Source organism: Lissotriton helveticus, chromosome 1_2, assembly GCF_964261635.1.
Source record: "Lissotriton helveticus chromosome 1_2, aLisHel1.1, whole genome shotgun sequence".
Lineage (NCBI taxonomy): Eukaryota > Metazoa > Chordata > Amphibia > Caudata > Salamandridae > Lissotriton > Lissotriton helveticus.
Genome location: NC_136058.1, coordinates 337,757,435 through 337,772,193, shown reverse-complemented (window position 1 = coordinate 337,772,193; position 14,759 = coordinate 337,757,435). Strand labels below are relative to the sequence as shown.

At 36.5% G+C, this 14,759-nt stretch overlaps 7 non-coding genes across 7 annotated transcripts; all 7 read right to left on the bottom strand.

Moving 5' to 3' along the window:
* Positions 1-5,976: 5,976 nt before the first annotated feature.
* Positions 5,977-6,048, bottom strand: TRNAD-GUC (transfer RNA aspartic acid (anticodon GUC)). The gene has a single exon. It is a non-coding gene; the product is annotated as a tRNA-Asp (tRNA).
* Positions 6,049-8,085: 2,037 nt separating this feature from the next.
* On the bottom strand, positions 8,086-8,157 carry TRNAD-GUC (transfer RNA aspartic acid (anticodon GUC)). Its single transcript has one exon. It is a non-coding gene; the product is annotated as a tRNA-Asp (tRNA).
* Positions 8,158-8,787: 630 nt separating this feature from the next.
* TRNAD-GUC (transfer RNA aspartic acid (anticodon GUC)) lies at positions 8,788-8,859 on the bottom strand. The gene has a single exon. It is a non-coding gene; the product is annotated as a tRNA-Asp (tRNA).
* A 1,330-nt stretch (positions 8,860-10,189) lies between these two features.
* TRNAD-GUC (transfer RNA aspartic acid (anticodon GUC)) lies at positions 10,190-10,261 on the bottom strand. The gene has a single exon. It is a non-coding gene; the product is annotated as a tRNA-Asp (tRNA).
* A 2,036-nt stretch (positions 10,262-12,297) lies between these two features.
* Positions 12,298-12,369, bottom strand: TRNAD-GUC (transfer RNA aspartic acid (anticodon GUC)). The gene has a single exon. It is a non-coding gene; the product is annotated as a tRNA-Asp (tRNA).
* Positions 12,370-12,997: 628 nt separating this feature from the next.
* TRNAD-GUC (transfer RNA aspartic acid (anticodon GUC)) lies at positions 12,998-13,069 on the bottom strand. Its single transcript has one exon. It is a non-coding gene; the product is annotated as a tRNA-Asp (tRNA).
* Positions 13,070-13,697: 628 nt separating this feature from the next.
* On the bottom strand, positions 13,698-13,769 carry TRNAD-GUC (transfer RNA aspartic acid (anticodon GUC)). The gene has a single exon. It is a non-coding gene; the product is annotated as a tRNA-Asp (tRNA).
* Between the last annotated feature and the right edge of the window lie 990 nt (positions 13,770-14,759).

Below are 14,759 nucleotides of genomic sequence, written 5' to 3'. Positions count from 1 at the left end.
TGAAACTTCTTATCATTGACGAAGTAAGCATGGTTTCCAATGTCATGCTTGCCTTTGTGCATTTGAGAATGCAAGAAGTTCTCAAAACAGAGTATGATGTGTTATTTGGTGGCAAACACATCATTGTTTTTGGAGATCTTCTGCAGCTGACACCAGTGAAAGGGCAACCTGTGTTCAAAATGCTCACGCATGAAGATACCAGGAAGTGCTTAGGGAGTATTGGCAATGTCAATATATGGTTAAACTTCAATTATGCTGAACTGCATGAAAATATGCGTCAGGCAAAGGATGAAGTTTACAAGACTATTCTACAAGATGTTAGAATTGGAAAAGTGACCGAGCATGGGAAAGAAGCTTTACATGCACGATTACTGACAAATTTATATCCAGACGAAGATGTTGTGCCTGAGAATATTTTTCAGAAAGTTACTGAGAAAAAATCTGGAATATGTTTGATGCCAACTCTTGCAGAATGTGCCAAATTCAACAACAAAATGTTGCATTTAGAAAAGCAAGAGATTGTGAAATTGGAAGCTATTGACAGAGTAGAGCATATGGGATCAACAATTATTTTGTCTGAGAATCTGAAAACAAAATTGGATTCATTAGAGAAGAGTATATCTAAAACTGCGGGTTTTGAAAAGACTCTGAATGTGTGCTTGAACTGCCGTATAATTTTAAGAAGGAATTTACATGTTGAAAGAGGTCTGGTAAATGGATCAATGGGTAATGTTGTTGATTTTGTGAAATACAGAAATAGAGATGGAATTGAATTTTTAAAAATTAAATTTGATGGCATTGAGGAAGTACAGCTAATTGCTCGTTGTTCTGCTAGATTTTTGCTTGTAAAAGACTTATATGTTCGTCGTAAGCAGTTTCCTGTTTGCTTGGCATATGCGGTGACAATCCATAAATCGCAAGGTTTAAGTGTAGACTGTGCATTGGTGAATATTGGCAGTTCTGTGTTCAAGGAGGGTATGGCATATGTGGCATTGTCACGAGTTAGGACTTTATCGGGATTGTACTTGATTGAGTGTGATGTCACAAACATTTGTGCGGATCTAGATTGTGTTAAGGAATACAATAGGTTGAGAAGAGAGTATGCGCCACATTTGCCTCAGTATCCTTTGTTTGAGAAGCGTGTGGTAGGCCGGAAACGAAGAAATGTGACCAATACTGGGGAGGTTGTAGCAAAAAGACGAAAAGTTGATGAACCTGAAATTATAAGCAGAAACAAAAAGGATTCTGTTGAAGATGTTGTTGGTTTTCAATTTGAAAACAGTTCTGGTGTCAACTGCTATGCTAATGTAGTGGTTAATGTTGTCTTTTCTCTAGAAACTTTAAAAGAACAGATTGTGGTCAATTCGGATCAAAGATTTTGCAGTTTGTTAAATTCTGTGTTAGAGAAATGTAGCACTGATAGAACAAAGATAGAAAGTGTGTCTGAAATTCGAAATCTGTTAGACAGATGTTCAGGCCAAACACAATTCTCTCAAAATAGTCAGCAAGATTGTCAGGAGTTTTTAATGTATATGCTTGATGTATTGCATGATGAAGGTGTAGATGTAGATCACCTGTTTGGGCTTTCTTATCAATGGCAGCATGACTGCGAGAACTGTAGGGTATCAGCTACTACTAGTGTAGACTCAGAAAGATTTATATATTTAACTTTGCCAGACAGTAAATCAGTCTCTTTTAATAAGCTAGTAAAAGCAGCTGATCACAACATGGAGTGTAGCCAATGTAAATCTGAAATGATGTCCACATTATTTATACGAACATATGGCCAGTATGTCATTTTAATGTTCCAACGATGTAGGCCTGATGGAACAAAATTGACAACTTTAATTAAAAAGTTTGTGGCTTCACAGTTGTCAATATCAGGAAGGACTTTTGTAACTGTAGCAATTATATATCATGATGGTCCTTCAATAACATCAGGACATTATACAGCTTATTTAAAGTGTAGAAATGGCTGGTCATTCTGCAATGATTCTGTTTTAATTTTCAAAAAAAAATTACCTTTTGACCTTAAAAATTCTTACCTGGTGTTTTTAAAACCAAAATTTTAGAGAAGGAATCTCGGGATTTGCTCTGAGGAATTTCAAGAGGTTCTAATGGCTCCTACACTATTTGGCCTTGAGGATAAGTGTAGTACAGAGACATAACTTTTTACCATAACAATGGACGTTATTGAGAAATACGTGCAGTTTGAATGAGTTCAGAAAAACTATTTCTTTTTATAAGCTAATTGAAGCAGCGAATCAAAACATGGAGTAGAGGGAATGTAAGTCTGCAATGCTGTCTACTGTTTTACATTGCTTTGTGATTAAAAGTGATGTAGAGAATTAAATAATTGTACTAGTCATAAAGGTAGTGTAAGTCTGCTTCATAGTAAGCAGTATCAGTGTGATAGGAAATGTAGAATATGATTGAGCAAGAAGGGGAAGATATTACTAGTCCAGGATTGTGTAAATGATCTTCAACATTTTAATTCTGAAAGTTGCGGAAATGCGAAAAGACGGGATTGGCTTACAAGAAATCCAAGAGTTATACATGGCTCTGACACGATTTGGCCTTGTGGAATCGTGTGGTAGAGAGCGAGAAGTCATTTATTGTATGTAACATGTTTTTGAAAACGATGGAGGTTTTCTTTCAGAAAGTGGCGGGTTGAAAGTAATAACAGCACAACAGAGTGTAAGCTGTTCATAGGACATCCTTGGCCGTCATGGAAAGTAAGTTAACTTTAAGGAGTTCTGAATTCTGATTTGTAATGTATGGGTTTTTTAAACACAATCATTTTGATTGTGTTTTTTTTTCCCCGCTGTTATATGATGAATACCTTCAAGTCACTGTTTTAGTGAAATTTGATACATTCTGAGAACAGCAAAAATAAACCATTTAACATGTATAATTAATTCTGTTCTGTTTGCATTTATGATGTACATGTAGAACTGTGTAGGAGGCATGGAGAAGGTGAGGCTTCTGTCAGTGTCAAAGTTGTTGCATACAGTGCTCATATTCTACGTAGTCTTTTATATTTCATTACTTTCACTGTTTCTGACAGATCTAAAACATTTTTTTTTAAAAGAACAGTAAGTATAAGGGAAGGAAACAGACAGTTATGTTAAAAGAAACACAGCTATAGGGAATAAACTAGGGATACTGTTACCCGCAATCCTCTGCTGATGATGTCACTGAGCATGTCATGAATGATGTAATATGTGACATCATCAGCAGTGGATTACGGGTAATAGTATCTCTAGTTTACTCCCCTATAGCTGTCTTTCTTTTAATATAACTGTCTGTTTCCTTCCCTTATACTTACTGTTCTTTTTTAAAAAAAAAATTTTTGGGTTCGCTTCCGGTTCGCGTACCGGGAACGAAGAAAAAAAAATATTTAAAAAAAAAATTATTCATAAACATATAAAATATATTTTTGGATTTAAAGAAGAATACATTTTACAGCTACAGATATTAGCTGTTAAAAAACCAATGAAATTCACAGAAAAAACCATAGGTTATAGACCATATATAGTTAGGAATTAGCATTTACAAAACCTTGAAAATTCACTGAAAAAACCATAGGTTATAGACCATATATAGTTAGGAACTAGCATTTAAAAAACCTTATTTTACTCACACAAAACCATTGAAATTCCATATATAGTTAGTTGCACTAACTATATATCGCGCACCCGCAATCCACTGCTGATGATGTAACATATTACATCATTCATGACATGGTCAGTGACATCACTGATGACATCACTGATGACATCTCAAATGACATCACTGATGACAACATCCAGTGACTGTATGTTTCTGTAAAGTTAAAATATGTCTTAGATATTGAAGAATGAGCGGATGTATAAGTGTCTGGATGAAGGATTTAGTAGGTGCGTGACTGACTGTATGAGTGAGTGATTAAATGTGTCTCACTGAATGCATGGGTTAGTGACTAAACTGTCTTAATTTGTGCATCATTATGTCTGTTGTGATGTAAACTGCTGCATGTGTTGATCATTAGCTATACGAGAGGCTATATGTGTTATTAATTGGTTGCCCAAGTATTTCTATGGGAGATTGAGTTTGTGTGGGGGTGGCTGGGAGGTGTGTGACTCTGTGCATAGATGTGTGAGCAGTGGATTCACTAGGTGTATGAGTTCAAGAGTGCATGTGGAAAAAGCTACATGGGCGGTTGACTGTGTGCATGAGTGTATTGATGAGTGAATGGATATCTCAATGCTACATGTCATAGTAAGTACATATGTAAAACACAGTACATGTGAGAGTTGGCATATATAAATAACTGTGCATGAGAGCCACTGAATGTGTGAGTGGCTGTATGGATCATTGTGAACTTGTACCAGGGATTGTATAAGAGAGTAAATATGTGTTAGTATATGTTTCAATAAGTAAGGTGTGTATAACTGTATAGTTGAGGAAATGGAGGTGAGATTGTTTCTTTGCATGACTGACTAGGTGTGTGAGTAACTCCATGGATGAGTGACAGTGTGTGAGTGTCTGTATACACTGAGTGTATCTAAGGTTATATTAGAGTCTGAAGAGGTTTATCGTATTAGCACAAGAATGATGTCAAATGAGATGTCATCAGTGATGTCATCAGTGATGTCAAATGAGATGTCATCAGTGATGTCATCAGTGATGTCATTTGAGATGTCATCAGTGATGTCATCAGTGATGTCACTGACCATGTCATGAATGATGTAATATGTGACATCATCAGCAGTGGATTGCGGGTGCGCGATATATAGTTAGTGCAACTAACTATATATGGAATTTCAATGGTTTTGTGTGAGTAAAATAAGGTTTTTTAAATGCTAGTTCCTAACTATATATGGTCTATAACCTATGGTTTTTTCAGTGAATATATATATATCTATATAATCAGCTCACTTTACCATTTGCAGCATATAACTATTAGCCACCAGGGGTCACTACTAACCAAAAGCAGTCATTCTACTTGTAAATTGTGCCAATCGAGTGGAACAGCAGCCTAGGATTCACCACTGCTTCATCTCATTTTCCAAGAGAATGCAGATGTAAAGTGTTTTTGATGGTACGCCTGTGCATATTGAAATATTCAGAGCATATTATGAATTTCAGTTAACACATCAGTAAGCATTTTGGCCATCAGTGAATTCAACCTTTTTTCTCTATCGGAATAGGCAAGGATAATGACAGATACATTTTACAATGTTAGAAAGTACATCATTTTATTTAATTGTGTGAATAAAAGGAATCGCCTCCCCATCGGGAAATTGAACCCCGGTCTCCCGCGTGACAGGCGGGGATACTGACCACTATACTAACGAGGACTTATTGGCATCAGTTAAACAGTGCTCACCTCCTTGGGGTTAAGGCATACCCTCGATCAATTCACAGTATTGTAATAGGCAGATTTGCTGCTTTTGGTTAGGAAAAGTAATCTTTTTTCCTAAATATTACAATACAGAAATTCCTAGCCAAAAACAATCAGTTTTATCAAGAAATTATTTCATTGAAATAAATATCTATCTATCGATCTGTCTATCTGGCTATCTTTCTAACTATCAATATATATATTTATATATATATATATATATATATATAATCAGCTCACTTTACCATTTGCAGCTTATAACTATTAGCCACCAGGGGTCACTACTAACCAAAAGCAGTCATTCTACTTGTAAATTGTGCCAATCGAGTGGAACAGCAGCCTAGGATTCACCACTGCTTCATCTCATTTTCCAAGAGAATGCAGATGTAAAGTGTTTTTGATGGTACGCCTGTGCATATTGAAATATTCAGAGCATATTATGAATTCCAGTTAACACATCAGTAAGCATTTTGGCCATCGGTGAATTCCACCTTTTTTCTCAATCGGAATAGGCAAGGATAATGACAGATATATTTTAAAATGTTAGAAAGTACATCATTTTATTTAATTGTGTGAATAAAAAGAATCGCCTTCCCGTCGGGGAATTGAACCCCGGTCTCCCGCGTGACAGGCGGGCATACTGACCACTATACTAACGAGGACTTATTAGCATCAGTTAAACAGTGCTCACCTCCTTGGGGTTAAGGCATACCCTCGATCAATTCACAGTATTGTAATAGGCAGATTTGCTGCTTTTGGTTAGGACAAGTAATCTTTTTTCCTAAATATTACAATACAGAAATTCCTAGCCAAAAACAATCAGTTTTATCAAGAAATTATTTCATTGAAATAAATATCTATCTATCGATCTGTCTATCTGGCTATCTTTCTAACTATCAATATATATATTTATATATATATATCTATATAATCAGCTCACTTTACCATTTGCAGCTTATAACTATTAGCCACCAGGGGTCACTACTAACCAAAAGCAGTCATTCAATTGTAAATTGTGCCAATCGAGTGGAACAGCAGCCTAGGATTCACCACTTCTTCATCTCATTTTCCAGGAGAATGCAGATGTAAAGTGTTTTTGATGGTACGCCTGTGCATATTGAAATATTCAGAGCATATTATGAATTTCAGTTAACACATCAGTAAGCATTTTGGCCATCAGTGAATTCAACCTTTTTTCTCAATCAGAATAGGCAAGGATAATGACAGATATATTTTACAATGTTAGAAAGTACATCATTTTATTTAATTGTGTGAATAAAAGGAATCGCCTCCTCGTCGGGGAATTGAACCCCGGTCTCCCGCGTGACAGGCGGGGATACTGACCACTATACTGACCACTATACTAACGAGGACTTATTGGCATCAGTTAAACAGTGCTCACCTCCTTGGGGTTAAGGCATACCCTCGATCAATTCACAGTATTGTAATAGGAAGATTTGCTGCTTTTGGTTAGGACAAGTAATCTTTTTTCCTAAATATTACAATACAGAAATTCCTAGCCAAAAACAATCAGTTTTATCAAGAAATTATTTCATTGAAATAAATATCTATCTATCGATCTGTCTATCTGGCTATCTTTCTAACTATCAATATATATATTTATATATATATCTATATAATCAGCTCACTTTACCATTTGCAGCTTATAACTATTAGCCACCAGGGGTCACTACTAACCAAAAGCAGTCATTCTACTTGTAAACTGTGCCAATCGAGTGGAACAGCAGCCTAGGATTCACCACTGCTTCATCTCATTTTCCAAGAGAATGCAGATGTAAAGTGTTTTTGATGGTACGCCTGTGCATATTGAAATATTCAGAGCATATTATGAATTTCAGTTAACACATCAGTAAGCATTTTGGCCATCAGTGAATTCAACCTTTTTTCTCTATCGGAATAGGCAAGGATAATGACAGATATATTTTACAATGTTAGAAAGTACATCATTTTATTTAATTGTGTGAATAAATGGAATCGCCTCCCCGTCGGGGAATTGAACCCCGGGCTCGCGCGTGACAGGCGGGGATACTGACCACTATACTAACGAGGACTTATTGGCATCAGTTAAACAGTGCTCACCTCCTTGGGGTTAAGGCATACCCTCGATCAATTCACAGTATTGTAATAGGCAGATTTGCTGCTTTTGGTTAGGACAAGTAATCTTTTTTCCTAAATATTACAATACAGAAATTCCTAGCCAAAAACAATCAGTTTTATCAAGAAATTATTTCATTGAAATAAATATCTATCTATCGATCTGTCTATCTGGCTATCTTTCTAACTATCAATATATATATTTATATATATATATCTATATAATCAGCTCACTTTACCATTTGCAGCTTATAACTATTAGCCACCAGGGGTCACTACTAACCAAAAGCAGTCATTCTACTTGTAAATTGTGCCAATCGAGTGGAACAGCAGCCTAGGATTCACCACTGCTTCATCTCATTTTCCAAGAGAATGCAGATGTAAAGTGTTTTTGATGGTACGCCTGTGCATATTGAAATATTCAGAGCATATTATGAATTTCAGTTAACACATCAGTAAGCATTTTGGCCATCGGTGAATTCCACCTTTTTTCTCAATCAGAATAGGCAAGGATAATGACAGATATATTTTACAATGTTAGAAAGTACATCATTTTATTTAATTGTGTGAATAAAAAGAATCGCCTTCCCGTCGGGGAATTGAACCCCGGTCTCCCGCGTGACAGGCGGGCATACTGACCACTCTACTAACGAGGACTTATTAGCATCAGTTAAACAGTGCTCACCTACTTGGGGTTAAGGCATACCCTCGATCAATTCACAGTATTGTAATAGGCAGATTTGCTGCTTTTGGTTAGGACAAGTAATCTTTTTTCCTAAATATTACAATACAGAAATTCCTAGCCAAAAACAATCAGTTTTATCAAGAAATTATTTCATTGAAATAAATATCTATCTATCGATCTGTCTATCTGGCTATCTTTCTAACTATCAATATATATATTTATATATATATATATATATATAATCAGCTCACTTTACCATTTGCAGCTTATAACTATTAGCCACCAGGGGTCACTACTAACCAAAAGCAGTCATTCTACTTGTAAATTGTGCCAATCGAGTGGAACAGCAGCCTAGGATTCACCACTTCTTCATCTCATTTTCCAGGAGAATGCAGATGTAAAGTGTTTTTGATGGTACGCCTGTGCATATTGAAATATTCAGAGCATATTATGAATTTCAGTTAACACATCAGTAAGCATTTTGGCCATCAGTGAATTCAACCTTTTTTCTCAATCAGAATAGGCAAGGATAATGACAGATATATTTTACAATGTTAGAAAGTACATCATTTTATTTAATTGTGTGAATAAAAGGAATCGCCTCCCCGTCGGGGAATTGAACCCCGGTCTCCCGCGTGACAGGCGGGGATACTGACCACTATACTAACGAGGACTTATTGGCATCAGTTAAACAGTGCTCACCTCCTTGGGGTTAAGGCATACCCTCGATCAATTCACAGTATTGTAATAGGCAGATTTGCTGCTTTTGGTTAGGACAAGTAATCTTTTTTCCTAAATATTACAATACAGAAATTCCTAGCCAAAAACAATCAGTTTTATCAAGAAATTATTTCATTGAAATAAATATCTATCTATCGATCTGTCTATCTGGCTATCTTTCTAACTATCAATATATATATTTATATATATATATATCTATATAATCAGCTCACTTTACCATTTGCAGCTTATAACTATTAGCCACCAGGGGTCACTACTAACCAAAAGCAGTCATTCTACTTGTAAATTGTGCCAATCGAGTGGAACAGCAGCCTAGGATTCACCACTGCTTCATCTCATTTTCCAAGAGAATGCAGATGTAAAGTGTTTTTGATGGTACGCCTGTGCATATTGAAATATTCAGAGCATATTATGAATTTCAGTTAACACATCAGTAAGCATTTTGGCCATCAGTGAATTCAACCTTTTTTCTCTATCGGAATAGGCAAGGATAATGACAGATATATTTTACAATGTTAGAAAGTACATCATTTTATTTAATTGTGTGAATAAATGGAATCGCCTCCCCGTCAGGGAATTGAACCCCGGTCTCGCGCGTGACAGGCGGGGATACTGACCACTATACTAACGAGGACTTATTGGCATCAGTTAAACAGTGCTCACCTCCTTGGGGTTAAGGCATACCCTCGATCAATTCACAGTATTGTAATAGGCAGATTTGCTGCTTTTGGTTAGGACAAGTAATCTTTTTTCCTAAATATTACAATACAGAAATTCCTAGCCAAAAACAATCAGTTTTATCAAGAAATTATTTCATTGAAATAAATATCTATCTATCGATCTGTCTATCTGGCTATCTTTCTAACTATCAATATATATATTTATATATATATATCTATATAATCAGCTCACTTTACCATTTGCAGCTTATAACTATTAGCCACCAGGGGTCACTACTAACCAAAAGCAGTCATTCTACTTGTAAATTGTGCCAATCGAGTGGAACAGCAGCCTAGGATTCACCACTTCTTCATCTCATTTTCCAGGAGAATGCAGATGTAAAGTGTTTTTGATGGTACGCCTGTGCATATTGAAATATTCAGAGCATATTATGAATTTCAGTTAACACATCAGTAAGCATTTTGGCCATCAGTGAATTCAACCTTTTTTCTCAATCAGAATAGGCAAGGATAATGACAGATATATTTTACAATGTTAGAAAGTACATCATTTTATTTAATTGTGTGAATAAAAGGAATCGCCTCCCCGTCGGGGAATTGAACCCCGGTCTCCCGCGTGACAGGCGGGGATACTGACCACTATACTAACGAGGACTTATTGGCATCAGTTAAACAGTGCTCACCTCCTTGGGGTTAAGGCATACCCTCGATCAATTCACAGTATTGTAATAGGCAGATTTGCTGCTTTTGGTTAGGACAAGTAATCTTTTTTCCTAAATATTACAATACAGAAATTCCTAGCCAAAAACAATCAGTTTTATCAAGAAATTATTTCATTGAAATAAATATCTATCTATCGATCTGTCTATCTGGCTATCTTTCTAACTATCAATATATATATTTATATATATATATCTATATAATCAGCTCACTTTACCATTTGCAGCTTATAACTATTAGCCACCAGGGGTCACTACTAACCAAAAGCAGTCATTCTACTTGTAAATTGTGCCAATCGAGTGGAACAGCAGCCTAGGATTCACCACTGCTTCATCTCATTTTCCAAGAGAATGCAGATGTAAAGTGTTTTTGATGGTACGCCTGTGCATATTGAAATATTCAGAGCATATTATGAATTTCAGTTAACACATCAGTAAGCATTTTGGCCATCAGTGAATTCAACCTTTTTTCTCTATCGGAATAGGCAAGGATAATGACAGATATATTTTACAATGTTAGAAAGTACATCATTTTATTTAATTGTGTGAATAAATGGAATCGCCTCCCCGTCAGGGAAATGAACCCCGGTCTCGCGCGTGACAGGCGGGGATACTGACCACTATACTAACGAGGACTTATTGGCATCAGTTAAACAGTGCTCACCTCCTTGGGGTTAAGGCATACCCTCGATCAATTCACAGTATTGTAATAGGCAGATTTGCTGCTTTTGGTTAGGACAATTAATCTTTTTTCCTAAATATTACAATACAGAAATTCCTAGCCAAAAACAATCAGTTTTATCAAGAAATTATTTCATTGAAATAAATATCTATCTATCGATCTGTCTATCTGGCTATCTTTCTAACTATCAATATATATATTTATATATATATATATATCTATATAATCAGCTCACTTTACCATTTGCAGCTTATAACTATTAGCCACCAGGGGTCACTACTAACCAAAAGCAGTCATTCTACTTGTAAATTGTGCCAATCGAGTGGAACAGCAGCCTAGGATTCACCACTGCTTCATCTCATTTTCCAAGAGAATGCAGATGTAAAGTGTTTTTGATGGTACGCCTGTGCATATTGAAATATTCAGAGCATATTATGAATTTCAGTTAACACATCAGTAAGCATTTTGGCCATCAGTGAATTCAACCTTTTTTCTCTATCGGAATAGGCAAGGATAATGACAGATAAATTTTACAATGTTAGAAAGTACATCATTTTATTTAATTGTGTGAATAAAAGGAATCGCCTCCCCGTCGGGAAATTGAACCCCGGTCTCCCGCGTGACAGGCGGGGATACTGCCCACTATACTAACGAGGACTTATTGGCATCAGTTAAACAGTGCTCACCTCCTTGGGGTTAAGGCATACCCTCGATCAATTCACAGTATTGTAATAGGCAGATTTGCTGCTTTTGGTTAGGACAAGTAATCTTTTTTCCTAAATATTACAATACAGAAATTCCTAGCCAAAAACAATCAGTTTTATCAAGAAATTATTTCATTGAAATAAATATCTATCTATCGATCTGTCTATCTGGCTATCTTTCTAACTATCAATATATATATATTTATATATATATATATCTATATAATCAGCTCACTTTACCATTTGCAGCTTATAACTATTAGCCACCAGGGGTCACTACTAACCAAAAGCAGTCATTCTACTTGTAAATTGTGCCAATCGAGTGGAACAGCAGCCTAGGATTCACCACAGCTTCATCTCATTTTCCAAGAGAATGCAGATGTAAAGTGTTTTTGATGGTACGCCTGTGCATATTGAAATATTCAGAGCATATTATGAATTTCAGTTAACACATCAGTAAGCATTTTGGCCATCAGTGAATTCAACCTTTTTTCTCTATCGGAATAGGCAAGGATAATGACAGATAAATTTTACAATGTTAGAAAGTACATCATTTTATTTAATTGTGTGAATAAAAGGAATCACCTCCCCGTCGGGGAATTGAACCCCGGTCTCCCGCGCGACAGGCGGGGATACTGACCACTATACTAACGAGGACTTATTGGCATCAGTTAAACAGTGCTCACCTCCTTGGGGTTAAGGCATACCCTCGATCAATTCACAGTATTGTAATAGGCAGATTTGCTGCTTTTGGTTAGGACAAGTAATCTTTTTTCCTAAATATTACAATACAGAAATTCCTAGCCAAAAACAATCAGTTTTATCAAGAAATTATTTCATTGAAATAAATATCTATCTATCGATCTGTCTATCTGGCTATCTTTCTAACTATCAATATATATATTTATATATATATATCTATATAATCAGCTCACTTTACCATTTGCAGCTTATAACTATTAGCCACCAGGGGTCACTACTAACCAAAAGCAGTCATTCTACTTGTAAATGGTGCCAATCGAGTGGAACCGCAGCCTAGGATTCACCACTGCTTCATCTCATTTTCCAAGAGAATGCAGATGTAAAGTGTTTTTGATGGTACGCCTGTGCATATTGAAATATTCAGAGATTATTATCTATTCCAGTTAACACATCAGTAAGCATTTTGGCCATCGGTGAATTCCACCTTTTTTCTCAATCGGAATAGGCAAGGATAATGACAGATATATTTTACAATGTTAGAAAGTACATAATTTTATTTAATTGTGTGAATAAAAAGAATCGCATTCCCGTCGGGGAATTGAACCCCGGTCTCCCGCGTGACAGGCGGGGATACTGACCACTATACTAACGAGGACTTATTAGCATCAGTTAAACAGTGCTCACCTCCTTGGGGTTAAGGCATACCCTCGATCAATTCACAGTATTGTAATAGGCAGATTTGCTGCTTTTGGTTAGGACAAGTAATCTTTTTTCCTAAATATTACAATACAGAAATTCCTAGCCAAAAACAATCAGTTTTATCAAGAAATTATTTCATTGAAATAAATATCTATCTATCGATCTGTCAATCTGGCTATCTTTCTAACTATCAATATATATATTTATATATATATATCTATATAATCAGCTCACTTTACCATTTGCAGCTTATAACTATTAGCCACCAGGGGTCACTACTAACCAAAAGCAGTCATTCTACTTGTAAATGGTGCCAATCGAGTGGAACCGCAGCCTAGGATTCACCACTGCTTCATCTCATTTTCCAAGAGAATGCAGATGTAAAGTGTTTTTGATGGTACGCCTGTGCATATTGAAATATTCAGAGCATATTATGAATTCCAGTTAACACATCAGTAAGCATTTTGGCCATCGGTGAATTCCACCTTTTTTCTCAATCGGAATAGGCAAGGATAATGACAGATATATTTTACAATGTTAGAAAGTACATCATTTTATTTAATTGTGTGAATAAAAAGAAGCGCCTTCCCGTCGGGGAATTGAACCCCGGTCTCCCGCGTGACAGGCGGGGATACTGACCACTATACTAACGAGGACTTATTAGCATCAGTTAAACAGTGCTCACCTCCTTGGGGTTAAGGCATACCCTCGATCAATTCACAGTATTGTAATAGGCAGATTTGCTGCTTTTGGTTAGGACAAGTAATCTTTTTTCCTTAATATTACAATACAGAAATTCCTAGCCAAAAACAATCAGTTTTATCAAGAAATTATTTCATTGAAATAAATATCTATCTATCGATCTGTCTATCTGGCTATCTTTCTAACTATCAATATATATATTTATATTACCTACTGGCGGTCGCCAGTAGGTATATATAGTTAGGATTTTTTCTCTATGGGTTTTTTGAAAATTCTATGTCTAATAACTTTGGCGTTTGTGGACGGAATTGGCTGAAATTTTCAGGAAAATGGCACATTTTGTTTCTGAGCAGCCCTTGAAAATTTGGGGGGGGTTCGTCCGGTGGGGGCCGAGAAAAAAGGGGGGTCCCAAAACGTGTTTTTAACATTGAGTTTTCCATAGGGCGGTTGGCCTCACTTTTAGCCCGAACGGCTGAATGGATTTGCACGAAACTTGGCAAAATTGTAGGGACTGGTAGCCCGATGTGCCTTTTGTAGGTCTCAATATATGTGCTCCAGTGGATTTTGAGAAATTAACGTTTAAAAAAATATATATATCTGTAACAGCGGACCAGTTAGCGCACTGGTTCGCGGACTTTTCGCGCAACGGAGCTTTGTGAAGCGAAGCTGATTGGTTCTCCGGCGTCTGTCAACATTCCAAACAGTCCGTAGCGGCCGCCATCTTGTCTCTCGGTAGGATCGAGAGACAAGAGGAGGCGAAAGCGAAGGGGCAAATGACCATAAGGGGGAATAGTAGATCCTCGCTGACCCCCTAGGTTTGATGTGGAGGTTTTAAAAGGGCCCCGCGGGGCAAAAAAAAAAATAATAATAATAATCGAACGGCTGAATGGATTTGCACGAAACTTGGCAAAATTGTAGGGACTGGTAGCCCGATGTGCCTTTGC